The sequence below is a fragment of the Ranitomeya imitator genome, chromosome 2 (assembly GCF_032444005.1).
Source record: "Ranitomeya imitator isolate aRanImi1 chromosome 2, aRanImi1.pri, whole genome shotgun sequence".
In the NCBI taxonomy this organism is placed as follows: domain Eukaryota; kingdom Metazoa; phylum Chordata; class Amphibia; order Anura; family Dendrobatidae; genus Ranitomeya; species Ranitomeya imitator.
Window position 1 is genome coordinate 165,639,849 of NC_091283.1, and position 22,672 is coordinate 165,662,520.

A 22,672-nucleotide genomic window follows, 5' to 3' on the forward strand; every position below is an offset into this window, starting at 1 on the left:
GAGATAGCCACTCCAGAACCTTCACTTTGTTCTGCTGTAGCCAATGTCAGGTTGATTTGGCCTTGTTTTTTTGATCGTTGTCATGTTGGAACGTCAAAGTACTTCCCATGCGGAAGCTTCTGGGCTGATTAGTGCAAGTTTGCCTCCAGTATTAGCTGATAACTTACATTAGCTATTGACATAGTTGCCCCTCTCGTTCATGGAAGAATGCGACATATCAATAGGCAACCCTAGAACAATTTCATCACTAAAAAGCTCTGGAAAGGGTCCAGAGTTAGAGAGCGGCGTTGGAAGAAAACAAATTCGCAAGATGATTTCACTGCATTCAAACAGGCAGCACTCGCTTTCAAATTTGCTCTCACCTCTGCTAAACAGGCCTACTTCACAACTCTTATATCCTCCCTATCCTCCAACCCCAAACAGTTATTCAAAACCTTTAACTCCCTCCCCCGCCTCCCACTGCCCCCTCTAACCTCCCTCATCTCTGCTGAGGACTTTGCCACACACTTCAAAAATTAGATCGACCAAACAAGGCAAGTCTTTATTGTTCAACCTCCACAACCCCTTTGTATACCAGACCAATGCCCAAACCCCATAACCTCCCTATCCAACATCACTGAAGGGGGGCTTAATTGTCTCCTCTCCAAATCACACCTCACCACCTGTGCACTGGAGCCCATCCCATCCCACCTCCTCCCCAACCTCACCACCACACCTATCCCATCCCTAACCCACCTCTTCAACCTATCACTAACTTCTGGTGCCTTCCTATCTGCTTTTAAACATGCCACAGTCACGCATATCCTTAAAACGCTAACCCTAGACCCAACCGCTATGTCCAGCTGTTGTCCAATACTGCTGTTCCCTTTCGCTTCCAAACTCCTGGAGCAGCACGTCCATGCTGAACTTTCCTCCCACCTCTCATCTCACTTGCTCTTTGACAATCTACAATCTGGTTTACGTCCCTATCATTCCACTGAGACAGCCCTGACCAATATGACTAACGACCTACTTACAGACAAAGCTAACGGACAATACTCTGTACTCCTCCTTCTAGACCTGTCTCTGCTTTCAACACAATTGACCACTGCCTCCTACTACAGATCCTCTCCTCCTTTTGCATCAAAGACCTCTCTTTATCCTGGATCTCCTCATACCTTTCCAACCGCACATTCAGCGTCTTGCATTCCCACACTACCTCCTCATCCCACCCTCTCTGGAGTCCCCCAAGGCTCTGTTCTAGGACCCTTACTCTTCTCAATCTATACAGTTGGCCTGGGACAACTCATAAAGTCCCATGGATTCCAGTACCACCTGCTGTCACTCAGATCTACCTTTCTGGCCCAGACGTCACCGCTCTGCTGTCCAGAATCCCAGAGTGCCTATCAGCCATATCCTCCTTCTTCTCCTCTCGCTTCCTCAAACTCAATGTGGACAAATCTGAACTCATCATCTTTCCTCCATCTCATAGATCTTCCTTACCTGACCAATCTATCGCAATTAACGACATCACGCTTTCCCCCGTACCGGAAATCCGCTGCCTCGGAGTAACCTTCGACTCTGCCCTGTCCTTCAAACCGCACATCCAAGCGCTCTCCATCTCCTGTCGCCTCCAGCTCAAAAATATCTCCAGAACCCGTCCTTTGCTCAACCCTCTATCTACTAAAATGCTTGTGCATGCCCTCATCATCTCCCGCCTTGACTACTGCAACATTCTTTTCTGTGGCCTCCCTGCTAACACCCTTGCACCTCTCCAGTCCATCCTTAACTCTGCTGCCCAACTAATTCATTTCTCTCCTCGCTACCCCTCTGCAAATCTCTTCACTGGCTCCCATTTCCTCAGTGTATCCAGTTCAAATTACTAATACTGACCTACAAGGCCATCCATAACCTGTCTCCTCCATATATCTCTGAACTAATCTCCCGATAATCTTCACTCACGTAATCTCTGGTCCTCCCAAGACCTCCTTCTCTCCTCCACACTTATTCGCTCCTCACCCAACCGCCTCCAAGACTTCTCCCAAATATCCCCCATCCTCTGGAATTAGAGCCTGCACTGACCCTGCTGCCTCCTCACCACTACCGAAGCTACCACCTCACCAACACCGGAGCTGCTGCAACCCTCAACCTATTGTCCCCTTCCACACATCCTGTAGAATGTAAGCCCGCAAGGGCAGGGTGCTCTTCCCTCTGTATCAGTATGTGTTTGTTAGTTTGTTTACTGTAAGTGATATCTGTAATTTGTATGTAACCCCTTCTCATGTATGCCACCATAGAATCAACGGTGCTATATAAATACCGGTAAATAAATAATAATAACATGCTGCATTCATCTTTCCTTCAAATTTAATCAAGTTTTCTGTGCCTATATAGTTCACACACCCCTAAAACATCAGCGACCCACCTCCGTGCTTTACAGTAGGAATGGTGTTCCTTTCATCATAGGCCTTGTTGACTTCTCTCCAAATGAACGTTTATAGTTGTGGCCAAAATGTTAAATTTTAGTCTCATCACTCCAAATTACCTTGTTCCAGAAGATTTGAGGCTTTTCTCTGTGCTGTTTTGCGTATTGTAGGCGAGATACTTTGTAGCATTTGCGCAGTAATGGCTTTTTTTGGAGACTAGACCATTCAGCCCAATTTTTCTTCAAGTGCCTCCTTATTGTGCTTCTTGAAACAGCCACACCGCTAGTTTTCAAAGAGTCCTGTATTTCAGCTGATGTTATTTGTGGGTTTTTCTTTGCATCCTGAACAATTTTCCTGACAGTTGTGGATGACATTTTTGTTGGTCTACTTGATCGTTGTTTTCTTTTTACAGAGCCCCTGATTTGCCATCTGTTAATCACAGTTTGAACGCTGCAGACTGGCATTACCAATTCCATGGATATCTTTTTGTAGCCCTTTCCTGTTTTATACAGTTCAACTACCTTTTCCCGTAGATCCATTGACAATTCTTTTCCTTTCCCTATGACTCACAGTCTAGAAATGTCAGTGGCTGGATGAAAGATGCAAGAGTCTGTCTGGATCTCAGAAACTCACTCAGCTTTTATGCACACACACACTGATTACAAGCAAACAGGTCACAGGTGAGGATGTTACCTTTATTAGCTATTCAAACCCATTTGTGTCAACTTCTGTACATGTTATCAGGCCAAAATCACCATGGTATGTAAACTTTTGATCAGGTTCATTTGGATGTTTTGTGCTGTCATTATGATTTAAAAAGAAAAACACAGTAGTTTGACAATAAATGGCTTCACCCAACCACTAACCATGACTGGAGAAAATGTTTTGGTGTTATCAGTCATATTCTCTGAAAAATGGAAAAGAAAGCAAAAATTCTGCTGGGGTATGTAAACTTTTGAGCACAACTGTAATTATATGAAATTTGCTATATCATAGCAGCTTAGATAATGACTATTGAATTTACAGTAAATTTCCACCAATTAAATTCCTATTTCTATTGTCACCATAGAGTTTTTTTCCATCAGCTACATGACCAGATTTATAACACCATCTGCTGTATTCTGCTGGCTCAACTGAGCACATGTAATAGGGTCATAAACCACTATCATGCATAGCACTGTAAAAATGCCAATTACAGGTGAATGTTTTTAACATCTCACTTCAATGCCTCCATTTTTCTAAAATGGAGCTTCAAATCCTCTGCAGAAATAATATAAACATGTGACTGTATTCTCCACTAGGAGGAGATCCTTGAATACAGAGACACATAAGACTCTGCCTGCAGCCCCTACTAGGGGGATCTCCCTGTGTACAGAGATACAGGCTACGAGTGTCTATCTGCAGCCACCACTAGGGGGAGCTCTCTGTATATGGAGAAATATTGTAAGATTCTATCTGCAGCCACCACTATGGGGAGCTCTCTGTATACAGAGAAACATGATAAGATTCTGTCTGTCTGCAGTCACCACTAGGGGGAGCTCCCTGCTTACAGAGATACAGGATAAGAGTCTCTGTCTGCAGCCACCACTAGGGGGAGCTCCCTGCTTACAGAGATACAGGATAAGAGTCTCTGTCTGCAGCCACCACTAGGGGGAGCTCCCTGTATACAGAGATACATGATAAGATTCTGTCTGCAGCCACCACTAGGGGGAGCTCCCTGTATACAGAGATACATGATAAGATTCTGTCTGCAGCCACCACTAGGGGGAGCTCCCTGTATACAGAGATACATGATAAGATTCTGTCTGCAGCCACCACTAGGGGGAGCTCCCTGTATACAGAAATACATAAGATTCTGTCTGCAGCCACCACTAGGGGGAGCTCCTTATCTACAGGGATACATGAGAAGATGTTTTTTTTCAGCAGGCACCACTAGGGGGAGCCTCATTCTTACTGTCTGTACATTGAAGTCACTGATAACAGTCTGCAGTAAGCTCCTGAGCTCCTTCTAGTGGTGGCTGCAGGCAGAACTTTATCATTTACTCTGGAGATGGTTTGGTGCTCTGTATCATTATCAGAGTTCCAACTAATATATATGGTATATATATTCAGAAAAGAATCATTGCAGAACATTATGTCTCTCTGCAGGTGTATGAAGATCTGGTGTCAGCAACACTGTTGAAAAGATCATACAAGATGTTTATGGCTTTTGTAGAAGCAGGATCTATTTCTGTAAATCTAGCAATTTAATGTCTCTAAGGCTTGAAGACCCCCACCAAGTCCTTGCATCAAAAGCCAAATAAAGCTGATGGGTATCAGTTGCTTTCCCCAGAGATATGCGGCACCAGATGTGTTGGCAGCCGCTTGTCTCCTTGGCACATCTGACCCAGCTAGTGAAATAAAGTGTATAGTCAGCACAAGGATCTAATTTCTATGATCTCCGCTGCTGTAGAGAGACATTGACTGGATAGGGGGGATTTCTAATGCTCAGTCCTCCAGAGATAGGTGGCGCTAGACTTCTATTCCTTCTCATTGGACAGACCACAAAAGGACAGAAACGTTGAAAATTGAATCATTTTAATTGCGTAAAATCTGGCTTCCCCTTTCGTCGTGTTCCAGGACTACATTAGTGATTTAAAGGAACACTCTACGTTTCCAGAATATATTCGCAAATTTAATCTGCAGTGAGTTTTGAATATCTTTCCAGATCTGGAGCTTCCACTTGTTGTTTTTCTTTTTTAATTCTATGAAGTTTTATTCTTTTTTTCAGGCCTGAAATTCAGATTCCTGCTGGAGAAGGCAGTGCAAGGTGGTCCGTAATACGGACGAGTGCAGTGCGCTAAAAAAATCGCATAGCACTCGTCCCAATGTTAATCAGTAGGGCAGCTCCCATCATCCGATATTTTCTCGGCCGTATTCAGGATCCGAGTGAAATCGCAGCATGCTGCGATTGTCAGCGTATCTCGGTCGAGAATCGCCAATGAAAGTCTATGGGGGTGAGAAAAAATAGCACAGCACACGGACCATCAGTGTGACTTGCAAGAAATTCTCAGGCATTGGGCAGGTGACAGGAAAGGCTCAGCCATTATTTGCTCATTTTGCAAGTGTGTGAGAAAATCTCACCATACGGATGCCATACGGATGTCACACGGATGTCACACGGATCATTTGATGCGAGAAAATCGCATCCTCGCACTGCACACGGATCACTGTTTTGGTAACATTTGTGCGATTCTCGTCCGTCAAAAATGGACCGTTTTTTTATACGTTGTGTGTGTCCCCGGCCTAAAGGGGTTGTCCAGGATTCGAAAAACTTAGGCGCTTTCTTCCAAAAACAGTGCCACATCTGTTCACAGGTTGTATCTGGAATTGCTAAGGGGGGCTGAGATGTGGTATCACACACAACATATAGTGAGGGGGATGTTTTGGGAATAAAAGAGCCGTGTTTTCCTAATTCTTTACATTTCTCAAAGATTCAGAAAGATGGGATTTTATCCGTCAAGACTAGTTATTTGTTAACCCCCCTGAAAAGCAGCATCAATAGGGTCTGGCAGCCTCTAATGTTCCTTCCTCGTGGAAATACTGGCCCAGAATCAGCGCTGTCAGCTGTCAGACACATATTTGCTGTCCAGCTTTCGAGCAGCTGCTGTCATTTCAGATCCTTTACTCCTCAGATGTTGACACGCTGTAAAATGGATTTCCTTCTGTCCATGATTTAGTCATTGGTAAATATTGGGGTCTCCAACTCTTTAATTCCCTGGCAGAGGTGATCGATCACAATGCACTTGTAATTCCATAGAAGCAACATCACCATAAACACAATGGCCAATATGGCCACCATCACCACTGCCAAGCAGCACCTCGGGCTATGGCTCTGGTAATAACATGTCGCCTTAGAGAAGAGCTGGAGGGAGTCTGCACTTTCCTCTTCATCTTGGATGAGCAGAATCTTGGACTGTATGGGAGGCATCGTCTACTGCCGATCTTGCGGCGATATCATCTACCGGCGATATATCCTGCAGAGAGAATTATGGGAAGTATAAAAATATCAGGGCTGTTGTATGGCTTCCACAGTAGTTACCACTCAGCATTAAACAGACACCATGTAATACTCCATTTCACCTATGGGGGTGCTGCAGGGAAACTGAACACTTTCACGCTTTCCCACAGATTACATCTGATTATTGTCCCTCCGGTGGGCCACCACATAGTAACATAGTTAGTAAGGCCGAAAAAAGACATTTGTCCATCCAGTTCAGCCTATATTCCATTATAATAAATACCCAGATCTACGTCCTTCTACAGAACCTAATAATTGTATGATACAATATTGTTCTGCTCCAGGAAGACATCCAGGCCTCTCTTGAACCCCTCGACTGAGTTCGCCATCACCACCTCCTCAGGCAAGCAATTCCAGATTCTCACTGCCCTAACAGTAAAGAATCCTCTTCTATGTTGGTGGAAAAACCTTCTCTCCTCCAGACGCAAAGAATGCCCCCTTGTGCTCGTCACCTTCCTTGGTATAAACAGATCCTCAGCGAGATATTTGTATTGTCCCCTTATATACTTATACATGGTTATTAGATCGCCCCTCAGTCGTCTTTTTTCTAGACTAAATAATCCTAATTTCGCTAATCTATCTGGGTATTGTAGTTCTCCCATCCCCTTTATTAATTTTGTTGCCCTCCTTTGTACTCTCTCTAGTTCCATTATATCCTTCCTGAGCACCGGTGCCCAAAACTGGACACAGTACTCCATGTGCGGTCTAACTAGGGATTTGTACAGAGGCAGTATAATGCTCTCATCATGTGTATCCAGACCTCTTTTAATGCACCCCATGATCCTGTTTGCCTTGGCAGCTGCTGCCTGGCACTGGCTGCTCCAGGTAAGTTTATCATTAACTAGGATCCCCAAGTCCTTCTCCCTGTCAGATTTACCCAGTGGTTTCCCGTTCAGTGTGTAATGGTGATATTGATTCCCTCTTCCCATGTGTATAACCTTACATTTATCATTGTTAAACCTCATCTGCCACCTTTCAGCCCAAGTTTCCAACTTATCCAGATCCATCTGTAGCAGAATACTATCTTCTCTTGTATTAACTGCTTTACATAGTTTTGTATCATCTGCAAATATCGATATTTTACTGTGTAAACCTTCTACCAGATCATTAATGAATATGTTGAAGAGAACAGGTCCCAATACTGACCCCTGCGGTACCCCACTGGTCACAGCGACCCAGTTAGAGACTATACCATTTATAACCACCCTCTGCTTTCTATCACTAAGCCAGTTACTAACCCATTTACACACATTTTCCCCCAGACCAAGCATTCTCATTTTGTGTACCAACTTCTTGTGCGGCACGGTATCAAACGCTTTGGAAAAATCGAGATATACCACGTCCAATGACTCACCGTGGTCCAGCCTATAGCTTACCTCTTCATAAAAACTGATTAGATTGGTTTGACAGGAGCGATTTCTCATAAACCCATGCTGATATGGAGTTAAACAGGTATTCTCATTGAGATAATCCAGAATAACATCCCTCAGAAACCCTTCAAATATTTTACCAACAATAGAGGTTAGACTTACTGGCCTATAATTTCCAGGTTCACTTTTAGAACCCTTTTTGAATATTGGCACCACATTTGCTATGCGCCAGTCCTGCGGAACAGACCCTGTCGCTATAGAGTCACTAAAAATAAGAAATAATGGTTTATCTATTACATTACTTAGTTCTCTTAGTACTCGTGGGTGTATGCCATCCGGACCCGGAGATTTATCTATTTTAATCTTATTTAGCCGGTTTCGCACCTCTTCTTGGGTTAGATTGGTGACCCTTAATATAGGGTTTTCATTGTTTCTTGGGATTTCACCTAGCATTTCATTTTCCACCGTGAATACCGTGGAGAAGAAGGTGTTTAATATGTTAGCTTTTTCCTCGTCATCTACAACCATTCTTTCCTCACTATTTTTTAAGGGGCCTACATTTTCAGTTTTTATTCTTTTACTATTGATATAGTTGAAGAACAGTTTGGGATTAGTTTTACTCTCCTTAGCAATGTGCTTCTCTGTTTCCTTTTTGGCAGCTTTAATTAGTTTTTTAGATAAAGTATTTTTCTCCCTATAGTTTTTTAGAGCTTCAATGGTGCCATCCTGCTTTAGTAGTGCAAATGCTTTCTTTTTACTGTTAATTGCCTGTCTTACTTCTTTGTTTAGCCACATTGGGTTTTTCCTATTTCTAGTCCTTTTATTCCCACAAGGTATAAACCGCTTACACTGCCTATTTAGGATGTTCTTAAACATTTCCCATTTATTATCTGTATTCTCATTTCTGAGGATATTGTCCCAGTCTACCAGATTAAGGGCATCTCTAAGCTGTTCAAACTTTGCCTTCCTAAAGTTCAATGTTTTTGTGACTCCCTGACAAGTCCCCCTAGTGAAAGACAGGTGAAACTGCACAATATTGTGGTCGCTATTTCCTAAATGCCCAACCACCTGCAGATTTGTTATTCTGTCAGGTCTATTAGATAGTATTAGGTCTAAAAGTGCTGCTCCTCTGGTTGGATTCTGCACCAATTGTGAAAGATAATTTTTCTTGGTTATTAGCAGAAACCTGTTGCCTTTATGGGTTTCACAGGTTTCTGTTTCCCAGTTAATATCCGGGTAGTTAAAGTCCCCCATAACCAGGACCTCATTATGGGTTGCAGCTTCATCTATCTGCTTTAGAAGTAGACTTTCCATGCTTTCTGTTATATTTGGGGGTTTGTAACAGACCCCAATGAGAATTTTGTTACCATTTTTCCCTCCATGAATTTCAACCCATATGGACTCGACATCCTCATTCCCTTCGCTAATATCCTCCCTTAAAGTGGACTTTAGACAAGACTTTACATAGAGACAAACCCCTCCTCCTCTCCGATTTTTACGATCCTTTCTAAACAGACTGTAACCCTGTAAGTTAACTGCCCAGTCATAGCTTTCATCTAACCATGTCTCGGTTATTCCCACTATGTCAAAGTTACCTGTAGATATTTCTGCTTCTAGTTCTTCCATCTTGTTTGTCAGGCTTCTGGCGTTTGCGAGCATGCAGTTTAGAGGATTTTGTTTTGTTCCAATCTCCTCACTGTGGATTGTTTTAGAAATGTTCTTACCTCCCTTCTGAGTATGTTTTCCTGGGTCGTCTTTGTTCGAGTCTAATGTTTTTCTTCCCGTCCCCTCTTCTTCTAGTTTAACGCCCTCCTGATGAGTGTAGCGAGTCTTCTGGCGAATGTGTGTTTCCCAGGTTTGTTGAGGTGTAGTCCGTCTCTGGCGAGGAGTCCATCATACCAGTAATTCACACCGTGGTCCAGGAATCCAAATCCTTGTTGTCTGCACCATCGTCTTAGCCAGTTGTTTGCATCAAGGATCCTGTTCCATCTCCTGGTGCCATGCCCGTCTACTGGAAGGATAGAAGAAAAAACTACCTGTGCATCCAGTTCCTTTACTTTCTTCCCCAACTCTTCAAAGTCCTTGCAGATTGTCGGTAGGTCCTTCCTTGCCGTGTCATTGGTGCCAACATGTATCAGAAGAAATGGGTGGACGTCCTTGGAGCTGAAGAGCTTTGGTATCCTATCGGTCACATCCTTGATCATCGCACCTGGAAGGCAGCATACTTCTCTTGCAGTTATGTCCGGTCTGCAGATGGCTGCTTCTGTGCCTCTCAGTAGTGAGTCTCCCACCACCACCACTCTTCGTTGCTTCTTGGCTGTACTTTTTGCTGTCACTTGTTGCTGTGTGCTCTTTTCTTTTTTGCTTGCTGGTATTGCTTCATTCTTAGGTGTGCCATCTTCATCCTCTACAAAGATTTGATATCGGTTCTTCAGTTGTGTGGTTGGTGATTTCTCCATGGTCTTCTTGCTTCTTTTGGTCACATGCTTCCACTCATCTGCTTTTGGAGGTTCTCTGACACTTTTTGCACCTTCTGTGACCAGTAGAGATGCTTCTGTTCTGTCTAGAAAGTCTTCATTCTCTTTGATGAGTTTCAAAGTTGCTATTCTTTCTTCTAGACCCCGCACCTTTTCTTCTAAAAGGGCCACTAGTCTACACTTCTGACAGGTGAAATTGGATTCTTCTTCTGGTCGATCTGTGAACATGTAGCACATGCTGCAGCTCACCATGTAGGTTGTCACATCTGCCATGTTGCTCCTAGATCCTGCTGACTTGCTGTGTGTTTTCCTTCTTGTGTAATCTACTCAGCCAAGCTCTCTTGCAATAATGTCCTTACGGCGCGCGGTTTGGTGATGCTTTCGAAGCAGCTGGTCCCGGCTGTACCCAACGATCTTCTAGCTTAGGGAGACTTCGCTTCTCCCAGAAGGCACCTGGAATATGCAAATTAGCCTCCTGAAGCTTGAATCCCTGGTTTGGTGATGCTTTCGAAGCAGCTGGTCCCGGCTGTACCCAACGATCTTCTAGCTTAGGGAGACTTCGCTTCTCCCAGAAGGCACCTGGAATATGCAAATTAGCCTCCTGAAGCTTGAATCCCTGGTTTGGTGATGCTTTCGAAGCAGCTGGTCCCGGCTGTACCCAACGATCTTCTAGCTTAGGGAGACTTCGCTTCTCCCAGAAGGCACCTGGAATATGCAAATTAGCCTCCTGAAGCTTGAATCCCTGGTTTGGTGATGCTTTCGAAGCAGCTGGTCCCGGCTGTACCCAACGATCTTCTAGCTTAGGGAGACTTCGCTTCTCCCAGAAGGCACCTGGAATATGCAAATTAGCCTCCTGAAGCTTGAATCCCTGGTTTGGTGATGCTTTCGAAGCAGCTGGTCCCGGCTGTACCCAACGATCTTCTAGCTTAGGGAGACTTCGCTTCTCCCAGAAGGCACCTGGAATATGCAAATTAGCCTCCTGAAGCTTGAATCCCTGGTTTGGTGATGCTTTCGAAGCAGCTGGTCCCGGCTGTACCCAACGATCTTCTAGCTTAGGGAGACTTCGCTTCTCCCAGAAGGCACCTGGAATATGCAAATTAGCCTCCTGAAGCTTGAATCCCTGGTTTGGTGATGCTTTCGAAGCAGCTGGTCCCGGCTGTACCCAACGATCTTCTAGCTTAGGGAGACTTCGCTTCTCCCAGAAGGCACCTGGAATATGCAAATTAGCCTCCTGAAGCTTGAATCCCTGGTTTGGTGATGCTTTCGAAGCAGCTGGTCCCGGCTGTACCCAACGATCTTCTAGCTTAGGGAGACTTCGCTTCTCCCAGAAGGCACCTGGAATATGCAAATTAGCCTCCTGAAGCTTGAATCTCTGGTTTGGTGATGCTTTCGAAGCAGCTGGTCCCGGCTGTACCCAACGATCTTCTAGCTTAGGGAGACTTCGCTTCTCCCAGAAGGCACCTGGAATATGCAAATTAGCCTCCTGAAGCTTGAATCCCTGGTTTGGTGATGCTTTCGAAGCAGCTGGTCCCGGCTGTACCCAACGATCTTCTAGCTTAGGGAGACTTCGCTTCTCCCAGAAGGCACCTGGAATATGCAAATTAGCCTCCTGAAACTTGAATCCCTGGTTTGGTGATGCTTTCGAAGCAGCTGGTCCCGGCTGTACCCAACGATCTTCTAGCTTAGGGAGACTTCGCTTCTCCCAAAAGGCACCTGGAATATGCAAATTAGCCTCCTGAAGCTTGAATCCCTGGTTTGATCAGGTGAGTACACGAAAGCTGGGTGACACACACTGCCTGTGACAGTTTTAATGGTGGCCATCTTGGTTATCACAAATTGGATTACAGGTCTATTAGGGGAATGAAAAAGTAACATCTGAAACTGCTATATAGGAGGGATTCTTCATAGCAACCAGTCCCAATTTCACTGTAAGAGCTGTAGTCTGACTGGGTGCTTGCCATTATCCACATAATTCTAAAATCTCTGAGATGAGGGGTTCCAATGCTTTATACTGCAGCACTGCTTCCCATAAAGGGTAACTGACAGTCAGTGGGGGTCCCAGCAGTGGATAAGTGAATGGATAACTGGCTTGGACTGGAATATCCCTTGCATTTTATAACATTTTAATAAACTACAAAGAAAAAGTAAGTTCTCCCTGGCAACCAATATGATTGCTGCTTTTTCATAATCACCTGCCATAACAAAGTGAGAGCTGCATCCTGATTGGCTATTGTGAAAACTACTTTATCTATCATTTATGACATGGGATATACACATCAAGATCTAAAAATACACTTGCAGCTTTCTACTAATTAAAGGAGTCAATTCCCATTGCTGGGAGACGGAAGTGATATATAGGAGTGTGGACAATAAGCAAGTGTCTTGTCAAGATAATAGAATAATATGTGCAAGGTTAATTATTGATTCAGATCCAGATAAGTTGTACTGTGCACTTCCCTACTTACATGCAAAATACAGATCTATCTTACTAAAGTGTGCAGAAAGCAATAGATAAGTGCAATGCTGAAACTGCAGCCACAACTACATAATACCTATGCCTGTATGATAAAGCACAGATATTTAGAGTTACAGTATATCCATCACATAGAACTAAAGAAGTTGTACAGGGCATAAAGTCTGACCTAATGATGCAGGATAGATAAGAGCTGCATTTATCATAACCTGGGAACATAAATATAATTATAGACACTAAGAATTGTGTCCACAGTATATAAGTAGTGAAGTTGTGTTTGGTTTATAGACTAGGTCTATGTAGAGATAAAGGAACATTTGTATCCATCATATACAAGTGCTTCTCACAAAATTAGAATATCATCAAAAAGTTAATTTATTTCAGTTCTTCAATACTGCTTCCTGCTTCAATACTGCTTCTTCAATACTGCTTCATTTCTCTTAAGTATCGGCACACGTGACCGCCTGGCAGGAAGCAGGTGCCTGACACTGCGCGCTTCTGAAAAGGAATGGATACTTACCGCGATCTCTGATGAACACCCGGTGAGTATTCCGGCAGCTGTGCTCTGCTTGGGAGCAACTCATGACGCCCCTGCCATGCACTGCTTACAAGCATTATGTAGCTGCTGGTACCGAAGCAGGACGCTGAGACTGCGAGGGAGCGGAGGAAGGTAAGAGTAAAGATTTTTTTTTATTTTTTATCTTTTCTGATGAGGCCATGAATACCAGGACTGGGATGGGGCAAATCATACCAGCAAGGGGATGGGGCCAATCAATCATACCAGGATGCCAGGAAGAAATTAATATTCATTGCCCTCCATGCCCATGCGCTTGGAATGCAGTGCATATTCATTTCTCTTTAGCAGCGGGCATAGGAGTTAGCCGGAGCCGCTCGCTCCTGCCTCTGTGACCCGCTGCTCCTCCAATACCGCTCCCCCACCTCAACCAGAGCCAATATATCCAGACTATAAGATGCACCTCCATTTTCCTCCACGTTTTGGGAGGAAAAAAAATGCCGAAATAGTCCGAAAAATATGGTATATCAATGTGGCATGGCATAGAGGTGATCAGCCTGTGGCACTGCTGAGGTGTTATGGAAACCCAGGTTGCCTTCAGCTCGTCTGCATTGTTGGGTCTGGTGTCTCATCTTCCTCTTGACAATATCCATAGATTCTCTATGGGTTAAGGTCAGGCGAGTTTGCTGCCAATCAAGCACAGTGATTCTGTTGTTGGTAAACAAGGTATTGGTACTTTTGGCAGTGTGGACAGGTGCCAAGTCCTGCTGGAGAATTAAATTTTCATCTCCAAAAGGCTTGTCGGCAGAGAGAAATGCAGCGCCCCAGAGTCCTGGTTCGTTGCAGTAATGTTATTCTTCCACCAGGGGGAGTGATGTTACGTCTGAAGGCAATGAATTAGATCTTCTGTCCAGGTATCACAACCACAAAACACATGCTTCTCTCTACTAGGGCACTCTTCACATATAGGTAAAACTGGTGGGTTGGTTAGGAAGTTAGGCAGAAGCTGACTGGGCTTCACCCAGACAGAAGCTGACTGGAGGGAGTAGGAGATAGTCAGTAGGTGCCGACCGAGTTTGGCAGAGGCTGGTTGGAGTGGGTTCCAGCCAGCTCCAGACTGTGGCCTGTGGAAGAGGAAGGTACACGAAGCTGCGCCTGCATCCCATGCGGCAGCATCCTAAGAAAGGACACGAAAGGAATTGTGTTGCAGTGAGTGAGCAACGAAGTCATAGCAAAAGGAGAAGAATATCAGAGGGAGACCAGCTAGAAGCAGGCTGCCTCCTTCTGAAGCGCAGTATTGGTAGCCGGAACACCGAGGGAGTAAGGATCTCTATGCTGTTACTTCAGAGACAGGCAGGACAGTTAATTCCACGTTAGCTGCCCGACCATTTACCCAGGAGGCAGGATGGCAACTTGTGGGGGCCGGGGTGTCTCTAGAGTCCCTATAAAAAGCCTCAGGCCACCAGTCAAACGGGTTTTCCTATCCATCAGGGGGACAGAGAGAAGAGACTTAACATCTACAATAGTTGTGAGGACCTTACCGAGTTGCTCAGCAGGGAGGTACTACAACGCCCAGGCGCTAGAGGAAGGCTATTGAATTCAACCTGGATAAGGGGACTCTGGATTTGCCTTCAGACCGGCCGGACTCTGCCAACCCTGTGGTCCCTACCCTGGACTGTGGATGCTGAAGCCATCAGTAAAGGTAAAGAGACTGCAACCTTGTGTCCTCATTATTCACTGCGCCTTGCATCATCCACCATCTACTCTCAGGGAAGCCCTGGGGACATACTTCACCTGTGGGAAGGTATACCATCTAGCTGCCATAACATCACCCCAGCGGACCCCTAAGCAGCGTCGGTCACCCTGACCGAATACCACAGGTGGCGTCACGAACATTATCCCTTTAAAGACCTTTCCCCACAACTTCAATGGACCTCCCGAGGGCCACAGACCGGGTCTGCCACCGTGACATCCCACTGAGAAGAGAAAGGCCCGGTACCGAGTAACCCCTACCCCTTGGGGGCGCTCCAGAAACATGAAGTGCTGTCAGATTTCCTGGTAGATGGCTGCACTGACTTTGGTCTTGATAAAACACAGTGGACCTACACCAGCAGGTGACATGACTCCCAAAACCATCACTGATTGTGGAAACTTCACACTAGACCGTGGAAATCAAGGTTCCAGAGTGTGGAGGAAGAGTGGAGAGGCCACAATCCAAGCTGCTTGAGGTCTAGTGTAAGGTTTCCACAATCAGTGATGGTTTGGGGAGCCATGTCATCTGCTGGTGTAGATCCACTGTGTTTTGTCAAGAGCAAAGTCAGCGCAGCCGTCTACCAGGAAATTTTAGAGCACTTCATGCTTCCCTCTGCCGACAAACTTTTTGGAGATGGAAATGTCATTCTCCAGCAAGACCTGGCACCTGTCCACACTGCCAAAAGTACCAATACCTGGTTTACAAACAACAGTATCACTGTGCGTGATTGGCAGCTAACTCACCTGACCTTAACCCCATAGAGAATCTACAGGGTATTGTCAAGAGGAAGGTGAGAGACACCAGACCCAACAATGCAGATGAGCTGAAGGCTGCTATCAAAGCAACCTGGGCTTCCATAACACCTCAGCAGTGCCACAGTCTGATCGCCTCCATGCCACGCCGCATTGATGCAGTAATTGATGCAAAAGGAGCCCCGACCAAGTATTGTGTGCATTTACTGAACATATATTTCAGTAGGCCAACATTTTCAGATTTAAAAATCATTTTTCAAGCTGGTGTTATGAAGTATTCTAAGTTACTGAGATAATGACTTTTGGGTTTTCATTGGCTGCAAGCCATAATCATCAACATTAACAGACATAAACAAATAAAATAGGTCACTCTGTTTGTAATGACTCTATATAATATATGAGTTTCACTTTTTGAATTGAAGAACTGAAATAAATTCACTTTTTGATGATATTCTAATTTTGTGAGAAGCACCTGTACATCTGGTGAAGTAGTTTAGGCATTATTTCCTAAGGGAAAGACCATCTAAACTTAGACAAGCTCAGCATTACTTCTCTAGACCTTTGTTAAAGAATATCTGCCATCAGTTCAAATGTGGCCAGTTTTGCTCTTATTTTATTCCCACTGCTCCCTCATGTATGCTGGTCTTTGTTTTTCTTAAATGCACCAGTTCTAGAGATATTGTCATTATTTAGTGCTACTTTGTATGGTATTTCCAAAGGGGCAAGGCTGACAGAATGCTCTATGGGTCTATCTTTAGGCTGCCCTTCATTATACCCCTGTGAGCCACTCCCCCTTTGGCCGAAACCATAAAAATTTGCAAAAAAAGAACACAAATTTGTCACTTTTGCCCTCCTGACAGGTCCAATTTAAAGGGACTTTGTCATCCATGATGAGTGTTCAAACTATGTCCAGCTGCTTGGTGCATCATGGCAGGGCCAATCATTTATATATACACCGTCCCACCTGCTTTTTTTCTCTCAATCTCCTCCCCCTCTTCTTTGATTGACAGCTCTGCTTTTATAGGGACAGAGGGGAACGGAGCTAAATGGAAACCAAGCAGGTGGGAAAGTATATTTAAAGGATTGGCTCTGCCATGAATTGCTGATCACCTGTATTTGCTTTGAAAAGTCATTCTTTGCTGACAAAGTCTCTTTAACCCCTTAGTGACAGAGCCAATTTGGTACTTAATGACCAGGCCAATTTTTGCAATTCTGACCACTGTCACTTTATGAGGTTATAACTCTGGAACGCTTCAACGGATCCCGCTGATTCTGAGACTGTTTTTTCGTGACATATTGTACTTCATGTTAGTGGTAACATTTCTTCGATATTACTTGCGATTATTTATGAAAAAAACGGAAATATGGCGAAAATTTTTAAAATTTTGCAATTTTCAAACTTTGTATTTTTATGTCCTTAAATCAGAGAAATATGTCACGAAGAATAGTTAATAAATAACATTTCCCACATGTCTACTTTACATCAGCACAATTTTGGAAACAAAATTTTTTTTTGTTAGGGAGTTATAAGGGTTAAAAGTTGACCAGCAATTTCTCATTTTTACAACACCATTTTTTTTTAGGGACCACATCACATTTGAAGTCATTTTGAGGGGTCTATATGATAGAAAATAATGAAGTGTGACACCATTCTAAAAACTACACCCCTCAAGGTTCTCAAAACCACATTCAAGAAGTTTATTAACCTTTTACGTGCTTCACAGGAACTGAAACAATGTGGAAGGAAAAAATGAACATTTAACTTTTTTTTGCAAACATCTTAATTCAGAACCATTTTTTTTATTTTCACAAGTGTAAAAACAGAAATGTAACCATAAATTTTGTTATGCAATTTCTCCTGAATACGCCAATACCCCATATGTGGGGGGTAAACCACTGTTAGGGCGCACCGCAGAACTTAGAAGTGAAGAAGCGCCGTTTGACTTTTTCAATGCAGAATTGGCTGGAATTGAGATCGGACACCATGTCACGTTTAGAGAGCCCCTGACGTGCCTAAACAGTGGAAACTCCCCACAAGTGACACCATTTTGGAAACTAGACCCCTTAAGGAACTTATCTAGATGTGTGGTGAGCACTTTGAACCCCCAAGTGCTTCACAGAAGTTTATAACGTAGAGCCGTGAAAATAAAAAAATCGCTTTTGTTTACACAAAAATGATCTTTTCGCCCACAAATTCTTATTTTCACAAGGGTAACAGGAGAAATTAGACCACAAAAGTTGTTGTGCGATTTCTCCTGAATACGTCGATACCCCATATGTGAGGGTAAACCACTGTTTGGGCGCACCGCAGAGCTTGGAAGTGAAGGAGCGCCGTTTTACTTTTTCAATGTTGAATTGGCTGGAATTGAGATTGGACGCCATGTCGCGTTTGGAGAGCCCCTGATGTGCCTAAACAGTGGAAACCCCCCACAAGTGACCCCATTTTGGAAACTAGACCCCCCAAGGAACTTATCTAGATGTGTGGTGAGAACTTTGAATGCCCAAGTGCTTCACAGAAGTTTAGAATGCAGAGTCGTGAAAATAAAAAATATTTTTTTTTCCACAAAAAAGATATTGTAGCCCCCAAGTTTTTATTTTCACAAGGGTAACAGGAGAAATTGGACTGCAATAGTTGTTGTCCAATTTATCCCGAGTACGCTGATGCGCCATATGTGGGGGTAAACCACTGTTTGGGCGCACGGCAGAGCTCGGAAGGGAAGGAGCACCTTTTTGGAATGCAGACTTTGATAGAATGGTCTGTGGGCATTATGTTGCGATTGCAGAGCCCCTGATGTACCTAAACTGTAGTAACCCCCCACAAGTGACCCCATTTTGGAAACTAGACCCCCCAAGGAACTTATCTAGATGTGTGGTGAGAACTTTGAATGCCCAAGTGCTTCACAGAAGTTTAGAATGCAGAGTCGTGAAAATAAAAAATATTTTTTTTTTCACAAAAAAGATTTTGTAGCCCCCAAGTTTTTATTTTCACAAGGGTAACAAGAGAAATTGGACCCCAGAAGTTGTTGTCCAATCTATCCCGAGTACGCTGATGCCCCATATGTGGGGGTAACCCACTGTTTGGGCGCACGGCAGAGCTCAGAAGGGAGGGAGCACCATTTGACTTTTTGAGCGCAAAATTGGCTGTCGTGTTTGGAGACCCCCTGATGTCAGTGGAAACCCCCCAATTCTAGCTCCAACCCTAACCCCAACACACCCCTAACCCTAATCCCAACCTGATCCATAATCCTAATCACTAACCCTAACCATAATCACAACCCTTACCCCAAAACAACCCTAATGTCAACCCTAACCATAACCCTAATCAAAACCCTAAATCCAACACACCCCTAATCCTAATCTCAACCCTAACCTCAAACCTAACCCTAATCCCAATACACCCCTAATCACAACCCTAACCTTAACCCTAATCCCAAACCTAACCCTAATCCCAAGCGTAACCCTAATGCCAACCCTAACCCTAATACCAACCCTAATCCAAACCCTAACCCTAATCCCAGCTCTAACCCTAACTTTAGCCCCAACCCTAGCCCTAACTTTAGCCCCAACCCTAACCCTAGCCCTAAGGCTACTTTCACACTTGCGTCGTTTGGCATTCCGTCGCAATCTGTCGTTTTGGACAAGAAACGGATCCTGCAAATGTGCCCGCAGGATGCGTTTTTTGCCCATAGACTTGTATTGCCGACGGATCGTGACGGATGGCCACACGTCGCGTCCGTCGTGCACTGGATCAGTTGTGTTTTGGCGGAGCGTCGGCACAAAAAAACGTTCAATGAAACGTTTTTTTGTACGTCGCATCCGCCATTTCTGACCGCGCATGCGTGGCCGTAACTCCGCCCCCTCCTCCCCAGGACATAGATTGGGCAGTGGATGCGTTGAAAAACTACAGCTGCTGCCCACGTTGTGCACAATTTTCACAACGTGCGTCGGTATGTCGGGCCGACGCATTGCGACGGCCCCGTACCGACGTAAGTGTGAAAGAAGCCTAACCCTAAGTTTAGCCCCAACCCTAACCCTAAATTTAGCCCCAAACCTAACCCTAAATTTAGCCCCAACCCTAGCCCTAACCCTACCCCTACCCCTAACCCTACCCCTAACCCTACCCCTAACCCTACCCCTAACCCTACCCCTACCCCTAACCCTACCCCTACCCCTAACCCTACCCCTAACCCTACCCCTACCCCTAACCCTACCCCTACCCCTAACCCTAACCCTAACCCTAACCCTACCCCTAACCCTAATTTTAGCCCCAACTGCTGTTCTCCTGCCGGCAGATGGAGACAGATGGCGGGCGCACTGGGCATGCGTCCGCCATGTTCTTCTGCCGGCGGCCAGGAGGAGCAGCAAGAGGATCCAGGGACCTAGGTGAGTATGCTAGGGTCCCCGAATCCCCCTATTTCTCTGTCCTCTGATGTGCGATCACATCAGAGGACAGAGAATTACACTTTACTTTTTTTTTTTTTTTGTGGTCGCCGGTAAACAGTTAATTACCGGCGATCGCAAAACAGGGGTCGGTAATACCGACCCCGATCATGCTCTTTGGGGTCTCGGCTACCCCCGGCGGAAAATCGGCCTCTGGGGGGGCGCTATGGACTTTTTCCACAGCGCTGTTAATTAACGGCGCTGTGGTTTAAGTACCCTTAGCGGCCGCCGTTAAAAGGCGTATCGGCGGTCGCTAAGGGGTTAAAGGGACTCTGTCAGGACAGAATGACTGTCCAAATACCGCCATTTGGTGCATCACGGCGGGCCCAAGAATTTAAATACCCCTTTCCACGTGCTTCTTTTCCCATCTTTCTCCACCCTGCCTCTTCTTTGATTGACAGCTTGGGCTTCATAGAGCCAGAGAAAGGTGGAGATACTGTAGATAGAAACCAAGCAGGTGGGAAGATGTATTTAAAAGCTTGACAAGGGTGCACCGAGCGCCTGAACTTAAACAGTCATTTGACAAGAGTCTCTTTAAGGCCATGTTCACACATTCAGTATTTTACATCAGTATTTGTGAGCCAAACCAGGAGTGGAACAATCAGAGGAAAAGTGTAAAGAAACTCATGCACCACTTCTGTATTCATCACCCACTCCTGGTTTTGGCTTACAAATACTGATGTGAAATGCCGACCCAATACTGAACATGTGAATGTGGCCTCAGTAGGATTACATTTTAGAAGGATTATTATAATTATTATGTGGAATTAGGACGTAGGCATTCTGAAGGACAGAAAATGTAGTACAGGGAATATTGCAACTATATACAAAATAAGGGAGAGAAAAAAAAAATGAGAAACCCATTATATAAACCCTAAAAAAGACAGCAATGAAGTGATGCATCCAGCATGCAGAATGTGGGTAATACTGCTGGGCATATAATACAGAAAATAAGAATAAATAGAAAATGGTAGAAAGGAAAGACAGCCACGGAGCTGACAGTGAGGGAGAGTCTGCATATACAGACAGCAGGTGTATGGAGTATGGCAAGGGTTAGGGTCAGCAGCTGGATCTTACCTGGTCCTGGTGTGTAGTCAGCCACAGATCTGAGCTGCTCCTGTGGTAGGAGGCGAGTAGTTATCTTGCTGGGAAGGTCCTGCCCCCCCTGCTGCAGGCAGCCTCCATTCACTGGTAAGACCTTAGATGCCATGTTTGCTGAGACCTGTAGTCCACCTATTGAGAGACATCCTGTTCTGATTGGATCTTACCCAATGCTGAGGGTGTGTTACAGTTGTATCCAGTCTACTGTAAATAATCCTCTGTTTTCAAAACAGTCAGCACTGATACATTGTGGGAAACCGGGGTGGGGGAAGCATGCACAGCTGCAGTGCTCAGCCTGAGGCTGCCGTCACACTAGCAGTATGTGGTCAGTATTTTACATCAGTATTTGTAAGCCAAAACCAGGAGTGGAACAAATAGAGGAAAAGTATAATAGAAACATATGCACCACTTCTGCATTTATCACCCACTCCTGGTTTTGGCTTACAAATACTGATGCAAAATACTGACCAGATACTGCTAGTGTGACGGCAGCCTCAGTTCTCACTGGATTGCTTGGACAGGATACATTGTACCAAATCCTCTGAAGTAAGAAGTGAAAATAAAGTTGCATCTGCACTGATGGCTTGCAACATAATTGGGAATGAGAGGATTTGGTGCCGCCGGCTTCTGATACTTGTATAGTCTGGATACGATTGTAGCTAACTCATTTTTGCGAATAGTATCACATCTGATCTGGTTACAGAAAGTGCATGTAGAGAGTGTTCCCGTTCATTCACAGCAAACAGAACAGGTGTAATACTACTAACAGCTGTGAGTTTGTTACAGTCGCAACCAGTCTAAATAATGCTCCTGAACTTGTTGTGATACATTGTAACAAACTGTCAGAACAGTGTAGGAATGGGTGCTGCTGGTGAGATCAGGTCTGTCGAGGATTTCTGCTTCTTTCGGTCCCCATTCAGAGGAATTGAAAAACAAAATCTATAAGACAGTTGAAAAACTTTTCGTTATTCTCCACAAGGTGGTACGATAGGTAGGGAAGAATTTGAGTGTGTTTTTTGGGGACAGAATAAACAAGGTGAAATCTGAATTCTCAATGTTTTTGCCCTAGAGTTATAACATAATAATAATAAGCCGATTATAGACCAGTAATACAGGTTTTAGCTGGCAGCCTGACAATGGTGAGAATGATGACTACATCCAGGAGAATACACCAGACATGTTTATGTGGTATCACAGATTAGAACGTCTGGGCATTATTAGCACAGTAAGGGACTTGTGGCCCCATAAAGCAGAACATTTGGGACCTTCCTTCATCAGCTGTTTAGCAGCTTCCATGTCCTTTTGTCCACCCTTGTTTCTAAAGTGT

General features: G+C 44.6%; 1 long non-coding RNA gene across 1 annotated transcript; it reads right to left on the reverse strand.

The window, feature by feature from the left end:
* Positions 1-4,965: 4,965 nt before the first annotated feature.
* On the reverse strand, positions 4,966-21,459 carry LOC138662313 (uncharacterized). The gene is made up of 2 exons (XR_011318020.1): positions 21,322-21,459; positions 4,966-6,421 (listed from the first exon to the last, which is right to left on the reverse strand). It is a non-coding gene; the product is annotated as an uncharacterized lncRNA (long non-coding RNA).
* Positions 21,460-22,672: the final 1,213 nt, after the last annotated feature.